A 17,662-nucleotide genomic window follows, 5' to 3' on the forward strand; every position below is an offset into this window, starting at 1 on the left:
ACGCTGGATTAAAAAAAACCCACATGATTATTTCTCAACACCTGAAATATTTTACATGTTCGTTAGAAGATCTCCCCTCGTCGTGACGAGGCAAACGGTACACACACACACACACACACACACACACACACACACACACACACACACACACACACACACACACACACACACACACACACACACACACACACACACCTCTGCATGTGGGATGAGCGTGAGAACCGTACGCTGGATTATAATTCTCTGGTCGGGCAGCGATCACACTGCGGTTTGTTTTTCTCTCACGTTGGACTTAAAATAAAACTCCAGCTGGTTGAATCCCGCTGCTGCTGCTGCTGCTGCTGCTGCTGCTGCTGCTGCTGCTGCTTTTTTCACTGAGACCCAGAAACTCTTCACTTTGGCTTTAATGCAGAGAACAAACACAACTTATCGTCATTTCCGGACTATAGGCCCCGCGGCTAATTTGTGGACTATTACAGGGTTAATGAGCTTCGTGTGCTGGAACATAAGTGATGCGTTCAGGTGCATCACGTAAGTCCGACCTCTCTTTTTTTTAAATTTCTTTTTAAATGTGGCGGCTTTTATTCAGGCGCACTCAAATCTGGAAATTATGGTATATATTTTAATTATAATTAATACTATATTTATTGTTTAAGACGTGTTTTAAGCTGCATTTTGCACCAGATTTCTTTTAAATATGTTTATATTGAGATCGTATTGATTTTCCTTTGTGGTTGTTTCGTGAAAATACTGACTATTTTGTGACTCCTCACAAAATAGAAAAAAAACCTTTAATTTAAATTTACGGGTTATTATGACAGCATTTCACCACTCGGGGTTAAACTGTTTTCCATTGCTTCTTCTTGTGTGTGCTTCTTTCTTTAATTTATCCCTCCTTCATTGAACCGAAGGATAAAAAGATGTTCAGGCTGATTTATCGTTGTCATTTTTGGTCGCCGCTTTCAAAAAAGTTTGTCTTTACTGCTGGTTTGTGCCTTTAGAGCAGGATTCCAGCGGCGGCGGCCAAGAAAGACCGCAAACAAAACGACTGAAGGACAAATTTAGAGCATAAATACAGAGAGTGACCAAATGTACCAGAAATGTGGCACTTTGCTCACATCAGAATATGAACGCATGATTATCTTTAGTTGTGCTTCTTTAAAACCCCAAAATGAAGCTTTTTCATCTGGTTTTTGACTTTTTTTTTTTACATAAGTAACTCTCCTAACTAAGCCATAACCTTTCCTATCAGACGACAACATAACGCAAGTATATATACAAATACGAGACTTTTTTTGGAAAAGCCGTCTTGTTAATCAATTGCATCGCCAATATAAGAATAAATCCACCTGCTTTGATTCATCTTGGCCCAATTAGATGGATTTCTGAAGCTTGTTTTATTCGTCCGACGCGCCGAAAACTCAAAAGAAAGTTAATTATCGTATGTGACAAATTAAAAAGCACCACTTCCCCGCGCTAGAAGACCAGAGGATCTTTCGCCAATTAATTTTCTGTCAAGAGAATAATGGGAGCGTTTCCCACCACGAGTTCATTTCGCGTGTTTGCAGGCGCGCCGGGTCGTGATCAGAGGCACATTTGAGGAACGGCTTGTTTCTGCCTTCAGACTAAACTCAGGGCGTCACTGAACGAGTGGAGGAGGAAACATTTAACGTTTAGTTTACCTTTGTTCTTTCTACACGTAAAACGCTGAATACTTTCTATTTTTTGTGTGTTTTTTTTTTTATTAAAATACGACCACTTGTGTGCATTTGTGGGACGAAAAGCAGAGCTTGTTTGGTGGATTAGATTTTTTTTGATTAATGAAATTAATTAAAGAAAACAACATATGTTTGTGCTTTAAACATCCAGCCATGCTGCGTCGTCCCACTGCAGGTCACTGAGCAGAAGGAAATCACACACATTTACACCCGTTCTCGTTATATCGTCGCCTAATGTTTTGGACTGTGAAGGAAAAGCTGCACGGTTAGAACGCGCAAACTCACATAAAACCCTGCAGCGGAAGCAGAGACCTTCTATAAAGCTGAACATGAATAATTAATACCGTATCGATGTGATTTTTTAATTCTTGTGCTTCTTCCATTTGACTATCAGGTATAAAACAATCAATTTAAATGATTTTAAAGTGAATTATTCACAACATAATGTCATTTTCAATTTGCACAGTGGGAAAATCATTGATTTGCAGTTCGGTCTGTCTTTTTCAATATGTCCACTGCACATGTTGATATTGTGAGAACAATATTTATCTTATTTCTATTTATTTTAAGACCACGATGCCTCGATTGAAGTATTCTCACAGGAGAAACTAACAAACACATGGCGCAAACTGCAAACTAGCAAACTGCTATGAAACCAGCATTTCTCACAAGTTCGCCCATATTATGGTTAGAATAACTTCAAGATCCAGAAGTTTTAATGTAGAAAGTGGAAAAAAGTGGGAAGAAAATAAGTTCTACACATGAGCACCCCTGGTGGTCAAACATCTACATTGCAGTTGATAGCTTGTCGCGGCCGATTGGACTCTGCCGAGCCGTTTCTACGTTTGACACCCCTGAGTTCATCACGCTTTTGTTTTATTTCTACTTCATTCATTGTGGCACAAACTGATCCCACACATGTTCAATAAAGAACACCGACGGGAAGAAATCAACAAATCCCAGAAGCTTGTTGGCTAATTTTCTGCTCAAAATGGAAAAAAACTAATATGTTACAACCCGATATGTAAGAACGACCCGAATTGTTCTAAAATACAATAAAACCTGAAATGTAACAACTGGACGATAATGTAACAAAAGTGCTGATTAAAAAAAAAAAAAAAGGTAATAAAACCTGAAATGTAACTTGTCAATAATGTAAACAACATGTTTTACTGATAATCGGAGAAATAGATCACAGATTACAGAGAACAATCGACTATTGATGACAAGAACAATCAAACTCATAATACCATAAATTGTATATAGATATACTATAAACAAATAGTCCCAAACTTTGTTCTTGTTTGTTCTTTCGCTTGGTTTTTTTTGCTCCTCGTGTCTTTCGCGTATGATTCAGCATGTTTGGCATTCACACTGCGTTCTGTGCTTTTCCCAACGAAGCCAATCAGAATTAAACGTCTATCACAGGGTATCGTTTGCAGGCGACGTCCTAAATGAAAGCATTATGCAGCGTCTCCCGGCCTGGAAGGAGACGCCTCAGATTATCAGTCGGTTCCACGTCTCTTCAGCAAAAGTCTTTTCATTTTTTCATTTTTTTTTTTCTTTCCCCCCTCCGGGTAATTTCTGCTAAATGCAGATGCAGAGCGTGCAATCATTGCGTTAGCAGTGGAGAGCACTTAGGCTCTCCTGCAGGAGGCAGATGGTGGGAAGAAAGAAGGAAAGAAAAACGAAAAGAGAAGGAAAAACAAGTTCTTCACAACAAACACAAAGTGCGTCAGTGTCGAACAGGTTCCTCCTTGTTTATACGGAGATTAGGACGTGAGGCGGGTTGGTGGCGTTGTGGAACGCCAAGGATGTCACAGTAAACACTCTCATCCCCACACCGGCGCACTACTTTTTATTTATGTACAGGAACATAATATCCAACCTGAGCGCAGTGGAAGCGTCTGCGGTGTGAAGATATCCGGCTCAGCTCAACTCCTTTATTTTAGTTTCTTTTCTTTTTTTTGGAAACATTTTAAGACGCGAACAGAAACAAATAAACATATATACAAGTGAGATTAAAATTTTTTATTTAATATGTGAAGAGTTGATTTGGATACTGCAGCTAAAAACAACTACATTTGATTTTATTGCCAAAACATTTATATTATTATTATTATTGTTGTTTTCTTTTGGGGGTGTGTAACTGCACTGAGTATTTCTTCATATATATTTGACCATAATAATACAATTCTATAACTTGTATGTATGTATTTTTGCCATTAGCTTTAATTCCTGCTTCATGTCTGCATTTTCTTACAGAACAAACCTCAATAAAGTACTTTTTTAAATATATAACGTTGCAGCTTTGCTTCTCAACAGTACAGAATTGGTTCCTACTCTTTTTAATTTAGCGATAAAGTATATAAAATGGTAATAGTTGACATGAAGAAATGTATTTGGAGTACTTATAATGAAGTACACTACAGCAGTAAAATAGTCAAAGAAAACCTCCAAAACACAACTTACAACACTTTGTGCTGAAGTAAAAATACTTCTATATAACAAAGTTGTACTCGATAACGAGTCCAACTTAATGTAGATGGAGGCGGATTCAGTGGGACGGTTGTTAAATGACAAGTAAATGTGATTAGAATGACTAAAAGTTTGAGTATTTGTTGTACTTAAGTAGTGGACGACATTCTACTACTTTAATTTAACTACTTTTTACAACAATTCTTTTGTCATTTAAACATTTAAAAGTAGAAATGTCCCTGTATTCATTTCATTTCAGTTTCTATCATCCACATAACATGGACTCACACTTAGGTACAATTAAGCCACGCTGATTAAACAATTTAAATAAATATTGCAATTATTTAGTCTTGATCTGCATGTTTGTAGCTGAAGAGTTTTATTAAAATATTTTTTTTATTCTGCTTGGTATCTATATTTGTTGTTTATCTGGTGAAATAGTTTGAGTCGTTCTGAACAGCATTATTTTCATTTCAGGAGTTTTAAGAGCAGGACTTTATCTTCTAATTGTGTAGAAATATCCCGTCTTCTTTTGATTTCTGCTGATTACTGTAATCAGTGATTTCTTTTATCATACTTCTATAAGTAGATTCTCATAAACCTGTATATAACTCTAGTTCTATAGGTCTATGCTCCTCCTGCTGCTAGCGTCAGTAGCTTCTGCAGCTCGTTGTGGTTATTCGATGACATCACGGACCACAGTGGGGGGGGGGGGGGGGGGGGGCGAGTACATCATCTTTTTTCCACAGATGATCGTCTTTGCCGACGAGCCGGGGTTTTAGAATTTCCCCACTCTGGGACCCGTGTTCAAAAAAACCCGTTGTCACGCTTCTAAAACCGCCTCATGAGGACGACAGACCAGAAACATGTGGTTGAGGCGAAGCGGTGTTCTGGTGCGGACGGACCCTGAATGTTCACCTCCTGGTCCGCAGCGCTGAATCACGACAATTAAATCCCCACAGCTCTCCGGCGGCGCTGCTCACCCTTTAGGATATTCTGTCCACTGAGGATAAATGATTTTTCCTTTCTCACTCGATCCGCCCTGAAACCTGACCGGCGACCTTCATCATCTTCTGTCCTCGCGTATCAAAGAGCGCCGCTCCTCCCGCTGATCTCCTGATTAAAGCAGATTTAAGCGAAGGCGCCGCCGCATCGCTGACATAATCGTAGCCCGCAACCAAATGCATTAACTTTAATTCTTCGGTTGAGGAAAAAAGGGTCCAGATTTCTTTGATTCTGGCGGCGAACCCGGGGGATCGGCTCTCAGGCTTCATCCTGTCCTGCCTATCTGCTGCATTCATACTGCTGCTGGGCGCCACTGGATGCTGGTTTTAAAGTCCTCCTCTCCTCCATCTTCACCTCCTCCTCCTGATCTGGTCGGTCCAGAAACCTCGAATTCAAAGTCTCCAGCTCCTCCTTGATTTTCCCTGCATTAGAATATTGGATCATAGGCGCTGCATTCAGAATCTGCTGTGTCTGTGTGAGCTGGACTGGCTCCGCCCACACACACGCCATGTGCCAGAGCAGAGCTGCCTGATTGTGGGAGGAGTCAAAAGGGGAGGAGCCTACATTGATTATGATTGGTTAAACCCCCGATGACACTATATAGGGTTTGATTTCTGATTGGCTGGTTGGAGCAACACACTTTTTAAAACCTGGAACAAGCCAGGGAGAGAGAGGACACACTTTCTACACTTCTGGGGCGTCGTTCCAGATTTTATTTTAATAGTTTGTATCTCTGCATTCCAGCAAATCTTGACTGATGGACTCTGGCAGGATCTGGACCACTTCGAAAAACCTCCTTCTATCTGTCGGACACGTTTTCATTTAACTTCCGTCTTCACAGAATAACTGAACAGTTGTCATGACGGGTCCGTCTCCAGCTGGAGGGACTCATAATGTGGAGCTACGACCACAAACCAGTGGATCAGGGGTGTCAAACATAAGGACCGGGGGCCGAATCGGCCCCCAAGAGGCTCCGGTCCCCCCAAACCAACATGCAAATGTTAAAAATCTCACTGTGAGCTACGGCGTTGCTATCAAGCTAGCCTCGCAGCCATGCTGTCACAGTGAGTTTGTAAAAACACCCATAATGCATCAGCTGTACTCGAAGGTTCCTGGATGTTCCATTGTGTTTTTAAAATTGGCTTCATGTTGAAATCGGGGTCATTTTGTTAAATACTCTATGAAGTACATATACTCGGCGCCACAACAAAGGAAACCTTTACGTTTCAACTTTAAAGGTTATTATTTTGCCGTTTCCGGGGAAACTCAACTTGAAACTGGGCTGAACTGTTTGACGGCCCTGCAGTAGATGACGGGCTCTTTTTGTTTGGGTTTGAGGGTCTTGCTCAGGGAACCGTCAGCAGTGGGATTCCAACCAGAGAACATCAAGCCTGCTACCCTTTGCTAGCGACAAGCGGCTAAAACGCTAGAAGCAGCTACCCTGTTGTCAGATGCTGTAAAGTTTGCCGCCGGCAGCTTTACAACCCACACGTTTCCCCTGGTATGTCCTAATTATTCACAATCGCGTGTTTCAAGTGCTCATCGTTTTTGTTCTATTTGATTTTTCTTCCTCAGTCGTCGGGTTGTGACCACCAGGGGGCGATCATCAGGTCTTGGGCTCTCCAAAGCTCTTTACCTCCAAACCTCCAGGACTTTTCTGGTCTCGCTTGACAAAAAGTCAAATTTATTCCAAACTCATCTCATCATCATTTCTTTTTTTTTTTTATCTTTTACATAATTTTCAGATTTTTCTTTCTCGTATGTATTAAAAGTCTTTTATCCTCTTGATCTTTTCTCTCCTAAAGCACTTTGTGACTGCGTCTGTGAAAAGTGCTATATCATATAAATAAATAGAATTACGTTTGTGCTCCTGGACTAATAAAACTTCTTCTTTAACATTAACCTGATTTTCAAAGATTTGTTCCCCGTTCAGATATTTCTCTGTGCAGCTCCAGTCGGATCCATTCAACCCTGTTTTTCATTCTTAGTTTCATTGTTGTGTAATTTTTCTTTCTTTTTTCTTTTTTTAATTTAATTGAACATCTTAATAAAAGTGTGGGAAAGCGGAAATGACAAACCCCAATAAAGTCACGTATCAGTAAAGCCTCCATGTCACTGGGCTGTGACTCGACTCTGACCCCGTTCACACCACATTTTCAAGTGAAAACGGAAAACTTTCATTGCGTTTTGGGCGTCCTTTTACATTCCAACGGTGCTCTGAGCCACTGGAAACACTACTTAAAAAAAATGTATGTAAAGTTGTTCTGTACATGCGACTCCCAATGACTCGTGACTCCCAATGAAATAACAATCCAACTTTGTTGTTTGTATATAATATAATATAATGTAATATAATATAATATAATAATAAAACACAATAATAATAAGTATTATTAGTATTATTTATTTGTATAGAACGTGTTCTATACAAATAAATAATCAGATTTGTATTTCTAAACATGGTTACAAAGTGCTTTTACATTATATATGATTACAGAATGTTCGCGTTCTTCTGCTGTTAATGTTTATCGCGTTTTGTTCTCTGCACACATTTGTGCGTGGTTTCATTACAAAGAAGAACCTTGTAGCCCAACATGCTAACGGCGTCAGTGTTTCCCATGTAAAAGGACATAAACGACGCGTTTCCACTTGAAATGTCGTCGTGTAAACGGGGTCGAGATTAAATGCAACTCCATTGATCACTTTGGTTAAAAATAAATAAAGGAAAATGTGAAAATAAAAAAGCAAGATATCGTCATAAAGTCGTTTGTGAATCGTGTAGCAGCCCAGTAGAGTTACTGACGTCTATTTAAAAACTATTGTGGCTGTTTGGCGGTTACAAGGTTTTCTCTGATACTGAGGAAATATATTTCTTTTTCTTTTTTTTTTTAAACATTCATTAAACATCTTTTCAGAGGGACGCTATCCATGAGGTAAGTACAGAAACACATTTCCAGAAAAAAAAAAAAAAGAGCAACAATGTGAACTTTGGATTTTCTTTGGGCAAAGAGGAGAAAATTAAAAAAATACACAATGAAGTCTAAATTCAAGCTTCCAAACACAGTATGTAAAAGATGTCTTTTAAAAGAGAGAAAACTAGGAAAATAAAACACTATCTTCATAAAAATACATGTCATATCACTTATTACTACCTCCACCTGACGAGCCGGTGGACTTTTTCCCCCCCGACAGTTTCATTCGCAGGCAACACAGCGGGGCAAAGAGGTAACGACAGCGAGGACGGCGAGGAATGTCGGAGCAGCATTCGCACACAATATGGAGACGGTGATTGTTTCCAGCGAGGACAAACCCAAACACAGATTAACATGGCCGATGGTCGTAACAGTCAACGGAAGTCTCAAATTACTCTATCTGCAACACATCGTAGGACACACAAGTATAAACGTCTGATATTTACATTTTTTTTTTGTTTGTTTGTTTGTTTGTTTTTCACCCCTCCCCCCCTATTTCAATGTGCATCTATAATCACAACATTTTTCCAGAAGTCCACAACATACAGTTAAATTCAGGGATTTCAACCTTTGGTTATGTAATTATCAAGGCTAGGTTTAAAAAAATATAGAACACACGTCCATGTTACTTTTGCATACAGTTAAATTCAAAGTGAAAACATATCATCAACAAAGCAGCTGGTCGGCTCTAAAATTTGCATCTGAGAAAAGAAAGTGTTTCGTCTCCACGCGGGCGTGTCCGGCGGCCCGACGGTGGCCCGGCGGCCCGGCGGCCCGGCGGCCCGGCGGCTCGTCTCGGCCATTAGAAAGAGAGCGTGGCAGATATTCATGAGGGGTGCTTATGTGCCTGACATCTTTGCTTTAGTGTGAGTGGATCTTGATGTAAGAGGAGGTTCTTCTCATGTGTTTCAGCGTGTTGCATCGAGCCAGTCAACATCCCTCTCTCTCTCTCTCTCTCTCTCTCTCTCTCTCTACCTTCTGAATGAGGATTTTTTTTCTGTTATGACACAACGTGAATCGAGATCTCCGTGTCCGGCCCTTGTTTTGGTTGACAATATGAAAGGAGATTGAAAAGTAGATGAGGTTGGCGCCGCCGGCAGAGCGCCAACTCACCGTTCAGTAACCGACGACGCCTACGAAGCCGACCCAACTTAAAAACATCATGTCGACGTCACAACCCAACATTATCTCTATCATAGTAAAATATTCACATCTGTTTCCTTTACAAGACACTTTTTTTTTTTTTTTCACATGTAAAGAAAAATTCTTTTTTTTTTTTTTTGTCTTTTTTTTTTTTCAATAAGTCTCTTAGTATCGTGTCTCTTCGTACGTCTGTGTGGTAATTAAGGCAATCGTTTCTTACTGTTTCACCAGCCCGGACCCCCTGCAGGGTGCGTTCACTGACTTCCCAACAGCAGCTCCCAGCGCCCAGCCTCCTCAGCTCAAAGATGACCGGTCGCAATGTTTTGCTTGTTCTCTGCCGTTTCCAGAGATGATGTGTTGTGTTTGGGGTTGGGGTGGGGAGGTTAGGGACGCCGTGGGGGTGGGTGGTGGTGGTGGGGGGGGGCGGGGTTTACTCCCTCTCCCTGCAACTGGCAGCGCTGCAACAGACAAAAAGAGAGACAGAGAAAGAAATGAGTGGAAATCTATCATCATTCTTGAGAAAATGGCAGCGTCGAGATGGAGCAATTTGCTCCCAAAAACAGCGGATCCGCTGCGTATTTCCCTTTTCGCGTCACGCTGCAGATAATCGGCAGAGTCGTTAGGCAGCGGCTCTTTCTGACGCTCCGACAAAGGCGAGAGAAAGACACACAGGCAACACGAGCGTCACGTTGTAAAGCAGCTGCATGATGACTTCTTGTTCCCACAAACACACAGTCACGCCTTCCAGTGAGAACCGGCATCGATCTCCAGAGCAGATTGAGACTCGGCGGCTCGTCTGTCGAAACGCGTCAATTAGATTCCGCCGTCCAGTCGAAGGCTGGAAGTGGGATCGCTTTTTGATAGATGCTAATTCGGGGCTGCACACTATCGGGAAAGTCTGCAATGATTAAGTCAAGTGGCGCATCGACGATATGACAGTGACTGAATCAAGTCCATCCGTCTGTCTTTTCAGGGCTTTATTCATTTCAGAGGCGGCGGAGCTGGACGAAGGCGGGTTGCAGTCACTGGCACGAGATTGACTTCATGATTTGAGACCCAGAATTCTATCAGACATTTAAAGTAATGACCTTCACACTTCACTATATGTCCATGGCATGTTGGTATCTTTCTTTTTTGTTTGCATGTTCACCCTGGTTCGTATCGGTTTTCTACTTTTATACAAAAGCGTGTTTGTTGCCTGGGTTTTCTCTGTCCTTCACCCAGTGGCGGCCGTCAGGACCTTCAAGGCTTCTCTGCAGAACGAAGAAATAAATCTGAATCACAGACTCGTGTTCATTATATTTTGTCCATGAATACTTATTAAATAATTGAAAACGGTCTGTTCGCTAATTCTCGTCGCTTCTCCCCGGCTGCGCTGCTCCCAACTTCCACGTTAAAGCTTTTAACCAATCACATTTCAGCCATCACCTGTTGCCGGGTAAAGAAATCTGCCTCAGTTCTGCAGGCGTCTGCAGTGTAAAACGAGTGTCGGTCACGTTGCTGCTTCAACCAATCACGTTTTGTTATTGGCGACTCAGAGCCTTCTAGAAGGCCGAGCGTGACGTCAGTGTATTCAAGCCCTCTGATTGGCTCGTCAGAGAGTTCACTCCCCAGCGCTAGCTAACTGCATCTGTAGCTCGCTGCATGTTGTGTTTATTTAATAGCCGTTTCATCAACCTACAATGACTAAAGGAGAAGATAAAGACATTTGGTTGCAGAATTATTGTCAAAACTATTTTCAAAATTGACTTTTCCTGGAGGTCATTGAACGCACCGCAGCACTCCGAGCACACAGTGCAATTTACTTTTACTCACTACAGACTCCATGGCAGGTTTCAGGATTATATTATTTGCCATTATATTATTTTCAAGACCATGAAAAGCTGACGTTCGTCTCCCTCCTCCACCCCCAGACGTTTTGGGAAAAGTAGCCGCTTTTTTATGCAGCTGCAGAAGAATCATTCATGAAGGTATTTATTTTGACGACACGAGTATCTATCTGTGATGCAAAGGCTTTTTATACTGCATTTCTGCAGTAACGTGGTTTTTGTAGCCATAGAGAAGTTATTCCGGTGGTGGATTGACTCAGACCAGCTCTAGTGAAGGCCCAGGTCTGAAATGCACGGCCGCCACCGCCACAGTCAGCGTGGATCAGCGGCCGCCGTTCGCTGTTCGAAGTGCAATTCAAATAGAAAAGAGCCGCTCACACGGGCTGTGGTATCAGATCTCCAAGCAAATCTAATCCTCTGGGTCTAAACTGCAGGTGCGTTCGTCCAAAAAGAGGGAAAATACAAACGTCGAAAAAAACAAAATTAATCCGTCAGCAAGTAAATTCATGGAAATCCTGACAACCTGAGCTCAAGCCGCCTGCGGCGAGACGGGACGAGCAGCGGTCACATGTCTGCAACAACAAACCAGCGGCGACATGTGTTAAAAGAGAACAAAAAAAAAAAAAGTTGGGAAAACTGCATATAACTGATAATTGGCATCCGAGCCAATAAAACCCTCCTCGATTGCTGCGTTTGATGTGCTGATTTTGCTGGAATCTAAATTCCTTCCTCATGAAATGTTTATGTTATTTTGTCCCCCCCCCCCCCCTGTAGGGCCAAACATTTCACAGAATAAGCGCTCTGTGTCACAGCTATTTGTGCTTATTAAGATGCACACTATTAGAGACAAGCGTCCTCCTTTAAACAGAGCAGCTGTTGTATAATTCTCCACCTCAATAATTTGAGGATTTCCACAAAGTCTCCCGGGAGTTGAAGACATTCTGCGCGCAATCATAGCTGCAGCAGACGCCAGGCAATTACAGCAAGCGCGCTGAGTGGTTTTATCTAATTCCCTTATTAAGGCTGGAGAGCTCAACCTGCGGTTGTTTACATCTCAGGCTTTGTTTGTTGGCGGTAGCTGCTTCGGCGAACGCGCTCAGGTAGCACGTCCTGTGTTTGCACCTGTAATGTCGAAAGGACAAACACAGCATTTAGCTTCCCGGCAGCGTCACACGCTCACTGAAGTGCTTCACTTGGAGGAATTCAGACGAGCTCGACGACAACATTCGCCGGTTGTGACCCAACCTGCGGAGATTTTCCGATCCATGAAGCCCCGTCTGCTTTACTGTTGCTGAAATGACTCTACAAGTGTTTCCCTGCCGCCGCTACGCAAAATGTGGACCGGATTTCCTGAGGGGAGGCGGGTCTCAATGAGACGTGGAGTCAGGAAATCCATTCCGCAGTTTGTAGCCAGCGAGGAGGCTAGGGAATTAGCATTGCAGCTATCCAACTGTTCATGACAGCACGTCGCTGTTTGGATGGATTTTACACTCAAAACGCCACAAAGCAGCGACGTGGATGTTATCAAAGCCAGTGTCCAACATTTTGACATTTCACGATCCCTGTGAACCACCACTGGAGGACATTTCTGACAGGAGTACCAGTCAGAACGTGTCAGACATGTAAGTAGGAAGAAGCCGACTTGCCTGGAGAGACGAAAAGAGAAAACCCTTCAAACAGAGACCTTCGCTCCAGCTCGCTCCGTCTGGACTGAAAGTTACATCTTATATTTGACCACTTTTGTCGTGTCAACACACTTCACAGTACCCGTCGGGTACTACGCAGTACAGTGCGCAGTACAGCCTGCATGAGGAAATGATGCAAAATAGGACCGTGCTCAAAAAGAGAAATCAGTATTTAGTGTTACTGATCTTCGCAGCCTTTTTTCACAATCGACTTGCAGATCGTTTTAAAGTGCAGGTGGTTTGTTATCAACACCTTTCAGAAATGATTATAGGTCGTCTTTGGTGGGAAGCCAAGGAATCCGACTCTTCTGTCTCTTTATATAATCCCAACCAGACTGCAGGATGTCGAGGTCAACGGGGGCCAATAGCATCACTTCAACAACTCCTAATTTGTCTTCATGCCTACAGAGAGAAGTCAATACCACTGGCATGTTGAATTATCTGCAGTTGCTGCCTGCTCACGTGCGTCTGCAGCCGACTGCAGCGCCGACCTGGAGGAACTTTCTCATTAGACCTTCATCAATAATCCATCAGCGCTAATGAAAAGTGGGTGTGTTCCCTGTCTCATACAACAAACTACTCTAATTCCCCTGCTTTATATTCTCCTCCTTTTCAATTCAGCCGACAGGAAAAGGCATCAAGCATGGGGCAGCGGTGTGGCAGTCAGCACCGCCGCCGTCCAATCAGCGGAGCCGGTCATAGTAGAAGTCTTTGTGTCCTCTGAAAATGTTGTATTGTTTTTATTTTTTTATTTAATTATCCCAAACTAGTTTCTTCTCCATTCAGTGAAGCCAAATCTCACATTTTTGTCCAAATTTGAAACATGTGGTCTTAAATCAAATGCTTTCAGTATATTTTGAGTTTAATCGAGTGACTTGAAGTCCTTGAAGTGACAATATGACAATAGTCACAATATTTAACTGCAGACAGCTCAACTCAAGCTAATTTATTAGCTTGGTGGCCATATTGGATGGGTCAATGCTTGTTCTATTCCAGTGCTTTCACTTTAACTCAGGGGGGGAAAAGACTCTTAGAGGCTGGAATCAAATGCCTTCTCATCAACCCGACAGCATCTAATCTCATCCGCAGTCATGAAGACATTAGTTCCTTCCAGCAATATCAATATGCTTCCGTTACGTCCCTCATTGCCGCTTTAATGGCAGAACTGCAAAACACCTTCTGTCCACCATCATGGCCTTCAAAGTAAAGGGCAGAGGGGAATATTACTGGACTTTACACGACAAATATTGGCTGTAAATATTACCGAAAACAAGAAACTCCACAAACTGTGTATCTCTGAGTGAAGCACATGGCCCGCCAGCTGTGAGCACACCAGGACGCCCTGGCTTCAGTCGCCCAGCGGGGGGGCGGGACTGTTTTCATTGCCACATTAGGACGCTGCCTCCTCCAGGCTAAGCCAGGAGCACCACATTAAACCTGTTCACATCAGAGAAGCACCTGTCTACCCAGGAGCCGCCGCTGTTCCCCACACTGGACCTGCAGGATCTCACGTATCCTGGTTTTTTTTATTTCCTTTTTCTTATCGGATTCACTAAAATTCACACATGTGATGTGATACACTGAAGGTGTTTGCAGCTAATTGTGAGAAAGTCCCCCGTTTCAAGGACAACCTGCTCCCCCTGTCCGACGCGCCGCAGCGTCTCGGTACTCGGGATGAGTTATTATTACCTTTATGAGTTTCCAGACTTAAAAAGTTGCTGCAGTTTTGCCGTTGACAGATGGTGATCAGCAGGAGGCCCAGAGGACGTATCGCCCAGTATTTCCTCACAGAAAACATGAGGAGGCCGAGTGGAGCGGTAGAAACGCTTCCCTCACCGCAGGAATATCTGCAGTCTGGTTAAAGATTCAGCGGCATCTTCAATCAGATGATCCATCCAGCCAAATGAATACATTTAAAACATTCTATTCTATTCTATTGTGTATGTAAAGGGGTTGCAAAGTTGTAAAATTGGAAGCGGGTGTGTCGAGTGATCTCTGGAAAAACTCGTTTGAGTGTCTCTTGTTTTTTACACTCATTCTGTTTGTTTCTTTTTTTTTAAAAACAAAACATTTGTACATATGCTTGCAAATAAATACATTTAAAAAATTCTATTCTATTCTAATCACGCAGCTCACCCATTGAAAGTCAAGAAAATGTCAACTTTCCTCAATTTCTAAATCCTCAAAAGCATGAAATGTATGTTTTAACTGGTCGTATACATAACAAATATACCAGACAATGAACATACATTCATGTGTTACTGTCAAAGACCCCAGACGGTCAAATAAAGTACGTGTTTTCCATCCTATCATCCTACCAAGTGTAAATCCTCCTTTTAAAGAATATAAGACAATGGAGTAGATTTAATAAACCCATCAGGAAATCCTTGACGGCTCCACAGAGTTGTAATTGACCCGAATTAAAAATTATCATATATTAAACCCCTGGTTCATCAAACCTCATCAAACTCAACACTGATGAGCTCGTCGCCATGACACCTGCCGGTGGTCATAATGTTACGGCCGACTGGTGTTTGTGCAATCGGGATGAAGATGATCTCCATGTTGAAAGAGATTAATGCTTAATGCTTTCAACCATGTTTTAAGCTTTGAAGTTTATATATTAACTAAATAACACCTTAGGCAGGAATGAATCGGAATCATAAATCATTTCCATATTCCATATGAGTTAATAACGATTTCATATCGTCCTAAAGTTTTTTTATCTCTCATGTTGTGACTTTGTGCACCTGCTCCTAAATTCACAATAACTCGCTTCCAGTCGACCGGACGACGCTCAGACACAAACGCTTTAACTCGAGGAGGTCGTTTGCGTGACTGTTGTCCCGGAACGATCACAGAGTTTCTGTCCTGAACTCCATCTGTGTGGCGTCTGCAGCCGCGTCCGAGTCGCTCAGCTTTGACAAATAGACCCAACAGCCGGGCGGCGACACCTTCTGACGGATGCAAATGTCACCAGAGGTGAAAGTCTGTAATTGTTTTCAGTCCAAAACCTTCAAAAACAGCCTAAAAATAATCACAAGAACGTTTCCGATGGATCTACTGAAATCACATGTAATACCACTTTGTACCACCGCGTGGCGCAGTGAGTCACTCGCTCATCCAAGCTAGGATGGACAATTAAATGTTATCAGGATTTTAAAGTGATGAGCCAATAGGAAACAGAGGAAATATTACGGAAGCGTATTGCATTCATGTGAAAAAATAAAAGTCGACAGTTTTTTTGAATTAATGACATAATTAGCTCAGAATTATGAGGAAAAATAAATTATATTAAAAGAAAAGTAGGCTCTGGTTTTTGCATTTATGAGATAGTTTTTTATGAAAAAATAGAAAATGGCTGTTTTCTGAATTTATGAGATACTGTTTTCTGAAAAAATATAAAATTGGCTCTGGTTTTCTGAATTTATGAGATACTGTTTTCTGAAAAAAATAAAAAATGGCTGTTTTCTGAATTTATGAGATACTGTTTTATGAAAGAATAAAAAAATGGCTATTTTCTGAATTTATGAGATACTGTTTTCTGAAAAAATAAAATAAATAGCTATTTCCTGAATTTATGAGATACTGTTTTTTGAAAAATTAAGTAAATTTTTAGTTTTTCATGTGAATACAATACGCTTCTGTAAAATATGGTTATTGATACGTGTCAAAATATAATCCTGAACGTGTTCTCCATGTGTACATTCCAAATAGAGTCTTTATTACCACGCTGAGTTTCCACGGCGCTGCCGGACGTGACTTTGGCCGACCTCCGCCAATATTTAATATTTCATGGCGGCAGTGTTTGTGCGCCGTCGTGGAGGACGAGAGGCCCGGTGGTGACAAATGATGACCCTCAAAAGTGGAATGAGCGGCTTGGCGGTGGGTGAAAGTGGGACATAAATATTTACAGGAACCGCAGGAAGTTTGGGAAATCACGACATTCAGCTTGTGCAGAAATTAGAGCGAGAAAATCCCCACAAATCTCCACCGCAATCGATTGTTTCTGCAGATATGGGTTCACATAAAGTAGGAACGGCGCCGCAGTTTGAAAATTAAATGGAATCCTAAGTTAGTTTTTGTGGGTTATTTATGTAAAAAAAAAACAACAACAAAAAGCCTTTTTTTTTTTTTTTGCTCTCAGCTCTAAATTAATGGTTTTAATTAACTTGTGTAAATCTGGTTTAACATCTAATAACCTTATTATTTTTGCTGAACGCTGATTTGATCAAAACAACACAAATAATTTGTAAGAAATTCAGGTTTTTTTAAAAATAAATTGAGTTATTGAGTTTTCTCTTAATTGTCTTTAATGTGTTCATTTTAAACCCGGTAAAACCTACAATTTTAACTGTTTTTCTTTTCTTTGTCTTAACGTTAAAATTTTCCCTGTAGCACTTTGCGATTGTTGAAATGTGAAGTGCATTATAAATTAAATGTATTATTATTATTATTATTATTATTATAATACGATGACTCCTTGTGCAGATTGCACAAAATTTGTACTAAAAATTATTATTTTTTTACTTATACATTACATTGAACTGGTGTTTATTCTGCTTCTGTTATTCTCTTGCATTTTCAGGTTATAAAAGGTAAAAACATGCAGGTTGGTTTGATTCTGGCTGCAGGGTTCAGGTTTATTCTGCAGACTGTCCCTGTCAAATAGATCAATTAATGTAAAGAAGTGAAGGACGTGGATTTAAGGAGCCCCAGTGGGTCTGAGTTTAGGAGGCAGCACATGATGCACACGCAGCCCAGCTTCCTGTTTGCTGACACTAATCCAAAGGCAGCGGGGATTTTCTGCCTCTTGCTGCTTCTTGCCTCAC

At 41.5% G+C, this 17,662-nt stretch overlaps 1 protein-coding gene across 1 annotated transcript in view; it reads right to left on the minus strand.

Moving 5' to 3' along the window:
- Nucleotides 1-7,670: 7,670 nt before the first annotated feature.
- The window catches only part of kcna4 (potassium voltage-gated channel, shaker-related subfamily, member 4), a gene marked incomplete at its 5' end in the record, with an annotated part of 53,003 nt that continues 43,011 nt past the window's right edge, over nt 7,671-17,662 (minus strand). The window contains one exon of the mRNA XM_080495084.1: nt 7,671-9,774. The remainder of the gene's footprint in view (nt 9,775-17,662) is intronic.

The sequence above is a fragment of the Blennius ocellaris genome, assembly GCF_963422515.1.
Source record: "Blennius ocellaris genome assembly, chromosome: 1".
Taxonomy (NCBI): domain Eukaryota; kingdom Metazoa; phylum Chordata; class Actinopteri; order Blenniiformes; family Blenniidae; genus Blennius; species Blennius ocellaris.